Source organism: Anser brachyrhynchus (assembly GCF_964034855.1).
Source record: "Anser brachyrhynchus genome assembly, chromosome: 27".
Lineage (NCBI taxonomy): Eukaryota > Metazoa > Chordata > Aves > Anseriformes > Anatidae > Anser > Anser brachyrhynchus.
Window position 1 is genome coordinate 6778827 of NC_137720.1, and position 11204 is coordinate 6790030.

The window sequence follows — 11204 nt, forward strand, 5'->3', positions numbered from 1 at the left end:
GAGTGCGTGTGCGGACTTGTGTGCGTGTGCAAGGGGGGGTGTGCAAAAGTACGTGTGCGCACGTTTGGGGTGTGTGCATGTATGTGAGTGTGGGTGCGTGCATGCATGCATGTGTGCATGTTCGCACGTTTGTACATGCGTGTGTGCACGTATGCACACGAGTATGTGTACACGCACATGTGTGAGCTTGTGTGTGCATGCCTCTGTGCATGCACATACTTGCATGCGTACATGTGCATCCCCACAACAAAATCAATGGCAAAGTGAAGCTGAGCCACCTCGACAAAGGCAGTTTCACTCTGGAACCCAGTCTGCATTTCAGACTTTCCTGCAAGAGAGCTTAAGGCTTTCAATTTTTTTCTTGCTTCAAATGATCTCTTTTGCAAATAGTTCAGCTTTGGTCAAACGGGATTTTTTTTGAGGAGAAAGCCCCCTCCGCAGATACATCGTGCTGGCAACTGCAGCATCCCCACGACACATGCACGCAGGGACACCCCTCCACAGTCCTTGGACCCTGCTCCTCCACCCTGGTTCCCCATTTTCCCAAGCCCCCTTGATGGCTCCCCAGAAGTGCTTGCATCCCAGCCACGTGCCAGGTGAGGCTGCAGGAGTTCAGGCCATTGCTCTGACTGCGCGGGCCGGGGCTGTGCACGGAGGGCCACCGCGCTGCCGCTCCCACAGGAGCCCCGCCACGGAGGAGGCAAAAACCCCGCCAGCAGCCCTGCTTCAGCTCCTCGCCGTGGTTATTTTTAACAAGCACAGCCTCCAGAAGGTAGGGAGAGAAACAGATGAAAAGATCAAACTTATTTATACTTTAAATTAGAAACAAGCTGTACAAAATATACAAACCCATGGGGGAAACAGCAATAAATATTGCTGTAGGAGCCGAGTCTGTACTAGACATAGAAACAGATCTGAGCAAGCCCAGCCTGCCTTCCCCTTTCTGCTGACAGGTCTGAGAGGGAGTTACAAGCCCCCAGGCAGAAGATGTCACGGAGGTACCCCACTGTCAGCCCCAGCGAGGTGTCTGGCCCAGAGGAAGCTCCTGGATGTGGTGCGTGGCCAACCACCCACCACCAGCAGCAGCACTGCCCTGGCGCTGCGTTTTTCACACCAGCAGCGGGGCAGCAGCTCAGCACGGCCGTTGTAAGACAGCCACACGCAGGGACACTCATCTGCAGGCCGTGTCACCCTGCCCTGGCCTTGGACACGCGTTTCTTGTCACCACCCCCTCGGCTTTAAGCCCCTTTTTTGAGTCCTGTGCTGTTCACGGCTGAGCGTCACCCAGGACGAGGGAGCTGGGGCAACAGGCTTCCGGCCTTGCTCCCTCATCATTCCTATGGCAATTAACAATGCTAATCAGCAACATGCTTCCAGCAAAGCATCCCTCCCATTCCACACAGCATCACATGGGACAAAGCAGGAAACCGAGCTCCATGGCATCTTTAACCCCTGAAGTGCCATTACTGTTTAGAGTATGGGAAAAAATCCTGGAAACAACCGTTCGTATCCAAGACCTAGACACTGCTCTCTGCAGGTTTCATGATCGTGCAACAGCCATCATCTGCTCCCTGCATACATGCGTAGCACTTACAGAGTTGTCTGGCTCATCTCTTTCCTCTGCTAGGATTTCTGCCAATAAATCACTGTCATCTGGTCGAAGACAAACAAACAAGGCTGCTTTATACCATAAACATTTAGTGATGACAAAAGGCTTGAGGCAACAAGGCATAACGTCTGTAATTGCAACAGTTTACTCTGGATCTCAGCTGGGGGTAAATTCTTTGGAAATCAGTGCCAGCCCTATCGAGAGAGCCATGTACCTTCAGGATGCTGCTGGGAAAAGCCCTTCCCTTAGAACCAGGCGGAGGACGGAGCGGTCCCCCCATCAGCTGCAGCGCAGCAGCAGACATTAATCCTTCAGCTCTGGGCAGCTCTGGTCCAGCATCACCTGGCTCAAAGATTTCTGGGGGGCTCCAGCCCAATGGCCCAAGGCACTGCGTGGCCGCCTGGCCCTCTTTCTTCCTCGCTGCTTCCACCTAATCCTGTCAAATCTAATTAAGCTCTGCCAGGCCAGCAGCTCACTACAGCTGGAGTGACAGCACCGCCAGCCCTGCAGGCATCCCTGGGGGGGGGTTGCACACAGGCACAGCACCAAGCCCACAGTTGGTCAAGCAGCCCAGGTTGTGTCCCAAACCAGGAGATTTGAGCATGGTTGCAGAGGCGTGGGGTCAGTTTGGGTCCAGGACAACCAGTGCTGATAAAAGTCCAGGGGAAGGGACATCTCTGCAGTCTCCCCATTGCTTTCCTGCAAAGTGCAGCATTAAACACTCCTCCGGGCTGTGGCTTTTCTGTTTAATGCAAGATGTCCACATCCTTCCCCTGTGAGATCCTCTCTGCTTTTTCATCCAATTCTTCTGTTGCATCTGTTCTCAACAAATTTAATTTTATTCCTAAAGGCCATTTAGGAAATTCCCCTGTGCAATGATCTACAGGCTGACCTACAACATCAGCTGCAGTTACTACAAAGCAGAAGAGAAAGCAACTCTTCATTCAGTGGCCTTTTGGGGGTGGATTTCCAAGCAGAGAGGACACAGCTTCACCTTTCCCACTGCCAGACCAGCCCATGGGGGCACTCCTTCAGACTCCTCCCTGAGCACAGAAAGCCTCCGGACCCTTCATCCCAACCCCCAGCTGGTCCCAGGCATGGGTTCCCTGCCTTGAAACCTTGCCAAACTCCATCTCAAGGAGCGTTTTGGGCTTGGCCTTGTTCCACCCCACCCCTGCCTTGTCCCCTGCTAGCCCCATGCAGGGCTGCGTGTCCTCCAGCCTCATCACTTGTGCATGTTGGGGAGTTCTGCCCTCCCTCGTTCTGAATGGGAACCTGCCTCCATTGACAAATCTGGGACAAATTTGCTATTCTTTATTTCTGAGGATCAGAAACCTTTCAGCATTAACACTGCTACAATAATACCTTAATACACCATAAATGTATTGTCTCTCCTCCCACAGCAGGGAAAGCACAAAGCTCCAGCTGCTCCATTGGGACAGGATTAACTCACTAGTGACAATTCTCACGTTGTTTCGGAAGCATGACTTCACCTTGACCTACCTCTGCTGCTTGTACCCATACTCAATCCTAATTCTGTGCAAACATTACAGGTGAAGGGTCAACACTGCCACTTGGGTCACTCATTACCTCCTGGGCAGAGCTGAAACTTTTGCAAATGGGTCTGCAGAGGACCTTAAGCATCAGAGAGCTCAGCACCAACTCAGCTTCTCAAAATTAACTTGGAGTAACACAGGTTATGCAGCTAAAGCAGGTGAATGGAGGCTATACCCATGCTCTGCTTAGTTTGCTTCAGCCAGGTTTAGTTGCTTGCTTTTGCTGTAACCTTCAGCTGTTTCTTCCCTGCCGGCTTATCCCTGATTTAATTACAGTTTTTTGCTCTGCAGCTGGGGAGTAAGTCCTACATCACTACCTCTGGCTCCAGAGAGACCAGTCCTGCCATCCCCACCTTCTCTCTTGTGCAGACAATCCCAAGCACAAACACAGGCTGGGTGGAGAATGGATTGAGAGCAGCCCTGGGGAGAAGGACCTGGGGGTGTTGGTTGACAAGAAGCTCGGCAAGAGCCAGCAATGTGCACTTGCAGCCCAGAAAACCAACTGTACCCTGCACCAAAAGCAGCGTGGCCAGCAGGGTGATGGAGGGGATTGTCCCCCTCTGCTCTGCTCTCCTGAGACCTCACCTGGAGTCCTGCTTTCAGCTCTGGGGCCCCCAGCATAAGGAGGACATGGACCTATTAGAACAAGTCCAGAGGAGGGCCACCAAGATGATGAAGGTGCTGGAGCACCTCTCCAACAAAGGCTGAGGGAGTTTGGGTTGTTCTGCTTGGAGAGGGGGAGGCTCTGGGGAGACCTTACAGCAGCCTTCCAGTGCCTACAGTGGGCTGCAAGAAAGCTGGGGAGGGACTCTTTGTCAGGGGGGTGTAAGGATAGGACAAGGGCTAATGGCTTAAAGCTAAAAGAGAGTACGTTTAGATTGGGTGTAAGGAGGAAATTCTTTACTATGAGGCTGGTGAGGCACTGGAACAGGTTGCCCAGAGAAGCTGTGGATGCCCCATCCCTGGAAGTGTTCAAGGGGCTTTGAGCAACCTGGTCTGGTGGGAGGTATCCCTGCACATGGCATGAGGGTTGGAATTAGATGATCTTTAAGATCCCTTCCGAACCAAACCGTTCTACGATTCTATGACCCATCCAGGAGAGAAGTGCTGTCATCCCAGTGTACACAGAGATGGGCTCACAGATGTCTGGCTTCCTTCAAATCAGGCATCTTATCCCATCATTTCCCTGTCAAGCCACAAAAGCACTAAATGAGGGTAACACCTCTGGGGTGACAAATTCTGCCCTACTTGCCTCTGCCAATGCCACCCAGGAGGCAGCAGGAGACATGGGAAGTGAATCTTGATTTCCCAAAATGAATCTGGTGTTCTAACCATAAAGCGTGTGGCCCTTGCTCCTGTCCCTGTCTTAGACTCTGGGTGTCGGTCAGTCATGGAGCAAATCCTTGAATCTCTCCATGCCTCAGTTTCTCATCTGTACACTAGGAGAATACTTCTCGCCTCCCACTTACAGTCTATTTAAATCCTGCACCAGAAGTCTTTCGCTGAGCTCACGGTTGGAAAAAATGAGAAAGATACAGAAACCTAGGATAGGGAGCAAAAATCAATGCTTTCTGAATACTGCGGCTTGCTTAAAAGTCAGCACAGGTGAAGAGCATTCCTGCAAGACCCATACAAACCCTTAACAGGGCATTTAGCACCAATCACAATGGGTGCCAAAAACATGGGGTCCTCTCCTACTGCAGCAATCCAGCTAACAAAGGCAGCACATCTTTAGAGAACAATCATTACTATTAGTAAATGGGGGAAGTGAAAATCAAACTGCCATCCCAAAATAGCCAAGCACAGACAGGAACTTTTTTTTCTTTCTTTTTTTTTTTTTTTCTTTTTCCATGGTGCTGTGGATTTAGCAGGAGTATTGCATTACTTTGCCATCAAAGAACCAGATTTTGTGGCTAAACAAGATCAGCCAAATTACTCTGCGTTGCCTGGTGATTTCATGTGGTGGCTCCATCGGCTTTAACGGAGCTCCTGAGCTAAATCCCATCCAATGCTTTGGGGACCAAGGGGTTAAAACTCAGGATAGAGTCAGACCTATTTTAATATACTAAAAATGTGATTATGGGGTGGGATTATGTTGGCCAAACAATGTTAATGCAAATTCCCCTGTAATGAGGATCATGTTCCAGGGCCTTCACAATGACAGCAAAATGATATCCAGTGACTTCTTATGCAGCTCCTGTTGCATGCCATTATTTGGTCATTAAGATATAAGATTACATTGACAAAGCAATTTAACCACAAATCCATGGAGATTGCATGGCAGTGGTGCTGCGTTTTCATTACGGACTTACAAGCATCCACACAGGTGCTGGATGGCTGCATTTTGGCACAGTCAGCAGGATGCAAAGCAGCTGCCTGGCGGCTCTCGCATGATGCAGGGAGAGCATCAGCCCTAAGTCAGGCAAAAGCTGGGTGCAGAGATGTGACAGCGCCTGTTTGGGGCAGGAGGAGTCATTCCTTGTGCTTTGCTGAATAATTTATTCCAGGAATGTCACTTCTGCTTGGGTTTGGTGACACTCATCCCGTCCACTGAGCTGGCACAAGGCAGCGTTTGCAGCCTACTTATGCCAAGCAAAGCTGACAGCAGCAAAAACTCTGATATCAGCCTCTCTGACAGCCAAGCCCAGCCATCCGTCTCAATGTGGTTGGAGCAGTCTGCCCTAAACCACAGGACTGGTCTCTTCGCAACAATATTTTAAGTGAAATTTTCAGTTGAAATTCAAGACATTCAGGGTGAATTGCTGCCCAACTCTGTTCAGCTGCACAAACAGTTCTGATCTTAAATAACACCATTTGGTTTGCAAAGAAACAGTGGAGAATCTACAAGTTGTCGCTGTGCCACAAAACATCCTTGTAAAGGCTCAAATGTTTGTTTTTGGAACATGAGCCCTTCACCTTTTTCCCACTGTTTAGCCAGTTATATTCAGAAAGGAAAAAAAAATGCATCACAGACATTGCCTGATTTTCCCCAGTCTGTGTGCTGCGTGGTTGGGATGGGAGCCCACCTTACCCCTCCTGTCCCTGGCACCAGGGACTCCCAGCAATGAGGTCAGTGTGAGCAGAGCAAGGAGGAGACCGGTGGAGGACATGAGCTGTCTCACCAGCACACAGGTTCCCGCGATGTCTGCACCGCCACCTGGAAAGCAGGCAAGGGCTTTCCAAGCATGTTGCATCTCTTGGATCTCTTCACCTTTCCCCAGTACTCCAAACTGTGTTGTGACTTTTCATTTGCTAGTTCAGTGAATATTGTGTTGGAGAGGAGAGGCATGAACTCTGAGCTTGTAGGAGTGTGATCAACACAGCCTGGGAACAAATAACGTGGGATAATGCTCTAGCATCACATTGTGTTGGGGGGGGGGAATGTGTACAAATTTCCACTAACCAGGTCTTTAATATCATTGGGGAAGAGCTATAGTTTTGCAAATCTTGCATGGGGAAGGAGCCAGCACAAGGAACTCAACTTCATGCAAGTGTGGTTCTTGGAGAACCAGGGTGGTCCCTCAGGGCATCCCAGTCCCCTATGGCCAGCAGGACTGGGGAGTCCAGATCCAGACCTACCCAGCTCCAGGTCCCAACCACCTCACGTAGCAGTGGCAGCCCAAAAAGCCAATCCAGGAAGTTCTCTGATTTCCACTAAAATCACATTGAAGATTTTACCAGAGGTAAAATTGCTGGTGGTTACAATGGGGAATGTGAAGGGCATGAGAAAGCTGAGAGGAGAGAGAAAAAACATCTCATAGCACATCCCTTTCCACCTTCTAACAAGCACAGCAGCAAACTCACTGGTGAAATTATTCTGAAGCCATCCAACTTCCGTTAGAGTTTGATGAAGTCAGGGAAAGAAACGGGGCAGCTGCTGCATGCCTACAAACATAGAGCAGTGTTACAGGGATGCTCCAGTGGCTGGATCCCCTGGCAACATGGTCCTCAGGCTTTCAATCTCAAAGGAAACAGCTAAAAAGAAAATTAAAACTCGCACACATCACCAGACAAAATATATTACTGTAGTCCTGGTTTAAGCTAATTAATGTTTGTACAGTGTTTAGAAACCAAAAAACAAACAAACAAAAGCAAACCAACCTTACATTAAACATTAATAGTGTCACCTTTCACTTTCTAGCTGGTAGTCCAGAGGAAATTCACTTCTGCCTGAAAGCCCTTCTGTCTACCTCCCACATCTTCACGGTGAATTTATCCCATGACCACCAGTGCTGGGAATCAGCTCGTTATGAAAAACTCCTCCTCAGCTGTAGTGTGTTGCAAAGCTGAATGTTATTTTCTGCATTTGCAAAGGGCTTGCAAGCACAGAACAGTTTTCAAAACCAGGCAGCAAGTTGGTTTGCATTTGGCTGTAACATCTGGATCCTGGTAAATCTGCAAAGCTGCCAGCCAGCGCTGCGTTCAGGTAAAGCTGGAGCTGCTTAGTGCTTCCCAGCCCTTGGGCAAAGCCTACGTTCCCAGCTGGGAAAACAAAACCAGCAGAAATTCAGACCAGAGGAGATTGTGCAGCATCTTGCCGAATGTGCAGGAGAGCTCAACGACCTGAGCTCGGAAGCTCAGCCCTGCAACTTAATCCTTTACAGGTTTCTGCTTCGTAGCTACCAGTTCTTGCTGAGGATTCCCCTCCTTGCAGAGCCCATTTCTGAGAAACTGGCAACTCACTCTGAAATTCCCTCCACAACAAGAGTCATTTGCAATGAGGAAGACACTGAAAGCGGGAGGGTGGCAGACATGTCACTGTGTTGCAGACAAGCAGGCAGACAAGCCCCTTGTTGGGACCCAGGGGTGTGATGCTGGGAGCTGTGTAACGGGGTAGCACTGTCCTGCCAGATCACCCATGGGTGCCACAGTGGCTGTGTTCATTTTGTTGGCCAGTGGTCTTTTGGCAAGGCACAAGCAGGGCTAGTAAAAATGAAAGGGATCTGCTAGCAATTAACACAAGATTCTCTCAAATGATTTTTCTTAATTAACCTGCAAAGCAAAAGTAAAAGCAACTGCTTTTTTCCATTTCTCTAAGCCCCAAATGACAAAGCAACCAACTGGGGGATGTTTTTTTGTGAGGGGTCTTTTTACAGTTTCGCCATTTGCTTTCTTTTCTCTGATATATCAGGAAAACCAGGTCCTTGCTCAGCCTGGGGACACCAGCAGGGCTGATCCGCTGTCACCTGTGACAGTAACCCCAGCAACAGTTCAGCAGCCAGCAGAGGCAGGAGAGGATGCTGACTCACTGCCTGCCTCGCTTTCGCAGCTCACCCTTAATAAAAGGCATTGCCAGAAGACTCTTGCTATTCCTTCCCTCTCTGTATCCCCCAGCTGCCTCCCATTCCCCTCCCCCCCCCCAAAAAAAGAAAAAAAAAGAAAAAAAAATCTCACTTATAAATGAACACATGAAAAAAGTATCAGTGCACACCAAGGCAAGTTCAATTTCACAAATGAACTCACTTCAGTTCAAAAGGCAGTACCCACCATTAATACACTAAAGTCATTAAAAACAGAAATGACTGTCGAGATGGATGGTTTTGCTGCAAATCTAAATCACTGAATTATTAACAGCCTACATATAGCAAGAAAAGGGGGGAAACTTGAGAAGACCATCTTAAATAACTTCAAAAATAACTGAAAGTCCCTTCTGTCCTTTTCTTTGACCTTATTTCTTTGCTGCTTGCTTTCCTTTTTAATGCAAATCTTGCACTTTTTCTGCTGCTTTGTTCCCCTTCCTCTCTTGCAGAAGCACAAAATGAGAACCAGAACAGCCGAGAGAGAGGAAGTCAGAGACTTCATCATTTCTCACAGCTTTTCCTCCTGGTGAAGTCATTTTGGATGGAGAGTAATGGGAGTCTGGCAGGAAGGGAGGGAAGAGGGAGGGAGCCACAGGTCCCCACCGGGATGCACTCCTGCGGGTGCCACCATGGGAATAAAGCTCAGTGACACCCCTTGTAGGAAATACCGAATCTTGGAGATGCTTTTGGAATTGCCAGGATTTATTTCTGCTTTTGTAGGATCCAGTCCATCACAAGGAGGATGTCTAGCTGCCCCCAACACACTGTGAAACTGCTGGCAACTTCACAGTGTCTGAGCTGGTTCCCCTCTTACTCTGACCCCAACTCATACCACCAGCAGCAATGGCAGACTTCACCATTCACTTGGAGGCTGAGTTTCTAGCCCTTGTGCAGAGCAACAGAACAAACCCAGCCCAAGACATTATTATCCTCCTCCAAAAGCCTCCTGTGGTGCCTGACAGTTTTGGGGAGGGGGAAGAGCAGAGGGTGAGCTCTGACTCACAGCTGGGGAATGCATGAGGGTGGCAAAGCCCAGGCCGTAGGGGTACGGAGGCTCTGGGGATTTGGGAGAATGCTGAACACCAGTTCTGCCTCCCCTGTGAGCTCTACCCACACCCTGGGTGGCAGCAAGCTGTGATGCCACAGCCTGTCCCGTCTTTACAGCCACCGCTGTGATGGGACACAATCCTCCTTTCTCCCCTGTTCACTGGCTGGTGACAACCATCACATATTGGGAAACCTCCATAGGAGCCCCCGTGCTGTAAGGCCAGGTTCCTCTAGCATCCGCGCCAGGGAGCAATGCTGCCAGGAGATCCAGCCGCCTCCTCCTGCTCCACGCACGGGGACGGGGTGAGAGCACGCGTTGCCTACCCCACGCTCTCTGCGGCGGGGTTTCAGCCTGTACTCGTGCGTGTCTGTCTGCCGCCTGCTTGACACGGGAGCTTTTAATAGCCCCATTATACCAGTGAAGACAGCGCGAGGCCTCTTTGCAACGCTGAATTGTAAATGCTTTTTAATGAGGATGATTCATGGCAGCTCCTGGCCCCACTGCCAGCCGTTGTGCTGGTGTCTCATCATGATGGACCTGGGAAGGAAAGTTTACGGCTCCTGCAACTCCCAGCCTTTTGCAGTGTGATGGAGAGACTGAGCAGCATTTCGGTTTGGACCTGAGGCTTATCTGAATCTCCAAAGCAAAGAGATGAAAGGGCTTTTGAGCTCTGAAGTGTGCAGGAGTGCCCCAAAAGATGATGTGCAAACACCTCCTTCACCAGCTGGCCCAAGGACAGGGAGAAATTCAAAGAGCGGGGATAGTAGGAGCTGCTTGGCCATTTCCAGATGCCTGAACTACAAATGTTTGCCTGTGCTCTGCTTCCAGGGTCGGGGAAAGGCTGAAGGGCTCAACCAAGTGCCCAGATCTGGGTCTGGTTTAGTTCATTATTCATTGGTCCAATCGACCTAAGGCTTTGGGACTGTTTCCAAAGGTGATACACAAAATCTCTGGGAATAAGGAGGAAACCCCACGTCCCTCATGCCCGACTGCCGTACCGGCTGCCAGCCATCACCCTACTTCCTTGTTGCCACAGACACTCTGTAATGACTTGGGGAAATGGTGCCGCAGTCTCCCCACATGTAAAATGGGCTGCAGCTGTCGATGGTCCTTTGTGGAGTGCACTGAAACTTAGGGAAGACATGGCGAGGCTGGGGGTGGTTGTTATCCACATGTTGTGGTTTAACCCTAGCAGGCAGCTCAGCACCACCCAGCCACACGCTCGCTCCACTCTCAGTGGGATGGGAGAGAGTATTGGGAATGTACAAGTGCAAGAGCTCATGGGTTGAGATGCAGACGGTTTACCAGGTAAAACAAAAGTTGTGTGCGCAAGCAAAGCAAGAAACTTCACTACTTCCATTGGCTGGCAGGTAGTCATCCACTTCGGGACACAGGGCTCGTCTGGTGTAAGAGTTTCTGGGGAAGACAAATGTCACCACTCTGAACGTCCCCCGCTTCCTCCTCCTTTACCCTAGCTGCTATTGCTGAGCACAACGCTACGTGTTCCTTTGGCCAGTTGGGGTCACCTGTCCCGGCTGTGTCCCCCCAGCTCCTTGTGCACCCCCAGCTGGCAGGGCAGCATGAGAGGTAGAAAAGTCCTTGCTTGTACGGCTCTGCAACAATGAAACTGTCAGTGCGGTATCACCACTATTTTCATCAAAAATCCTACACACAGCATCATATGAGCCTCT

The 11204-nt window shown here is 50.0% G+C and overlaps 1 long non-coding RNA gene across 2 annotated transcripts; it reads right to left on the minus strand.

Annotated features, from left to right (window-relative positions):
* Positions 1-5325: 5325 nt before the first annotated feature.
* On the minus strand, positions 5326-7369 carry LOC308183135. 2 transcript variants are annotated; one of them, XR_013942303.1, is made up of 3 exons: positions 7267-7369; positions 6970-7050; positions 5326-6489 (listed from the first exon to the last, which is right to left on the minus strand). It is a non-coding gene; the product is annotated as an uncharacterized lncRNA (long non-coding RNA). The 2 variants fall into 2 exon arrangements; XR_013942304.1 differs by having other exon boundaries at positions 7293-7367.
* Between the last annotated feature and the right edge of the window lie 3835 nt (positions 7370-11204).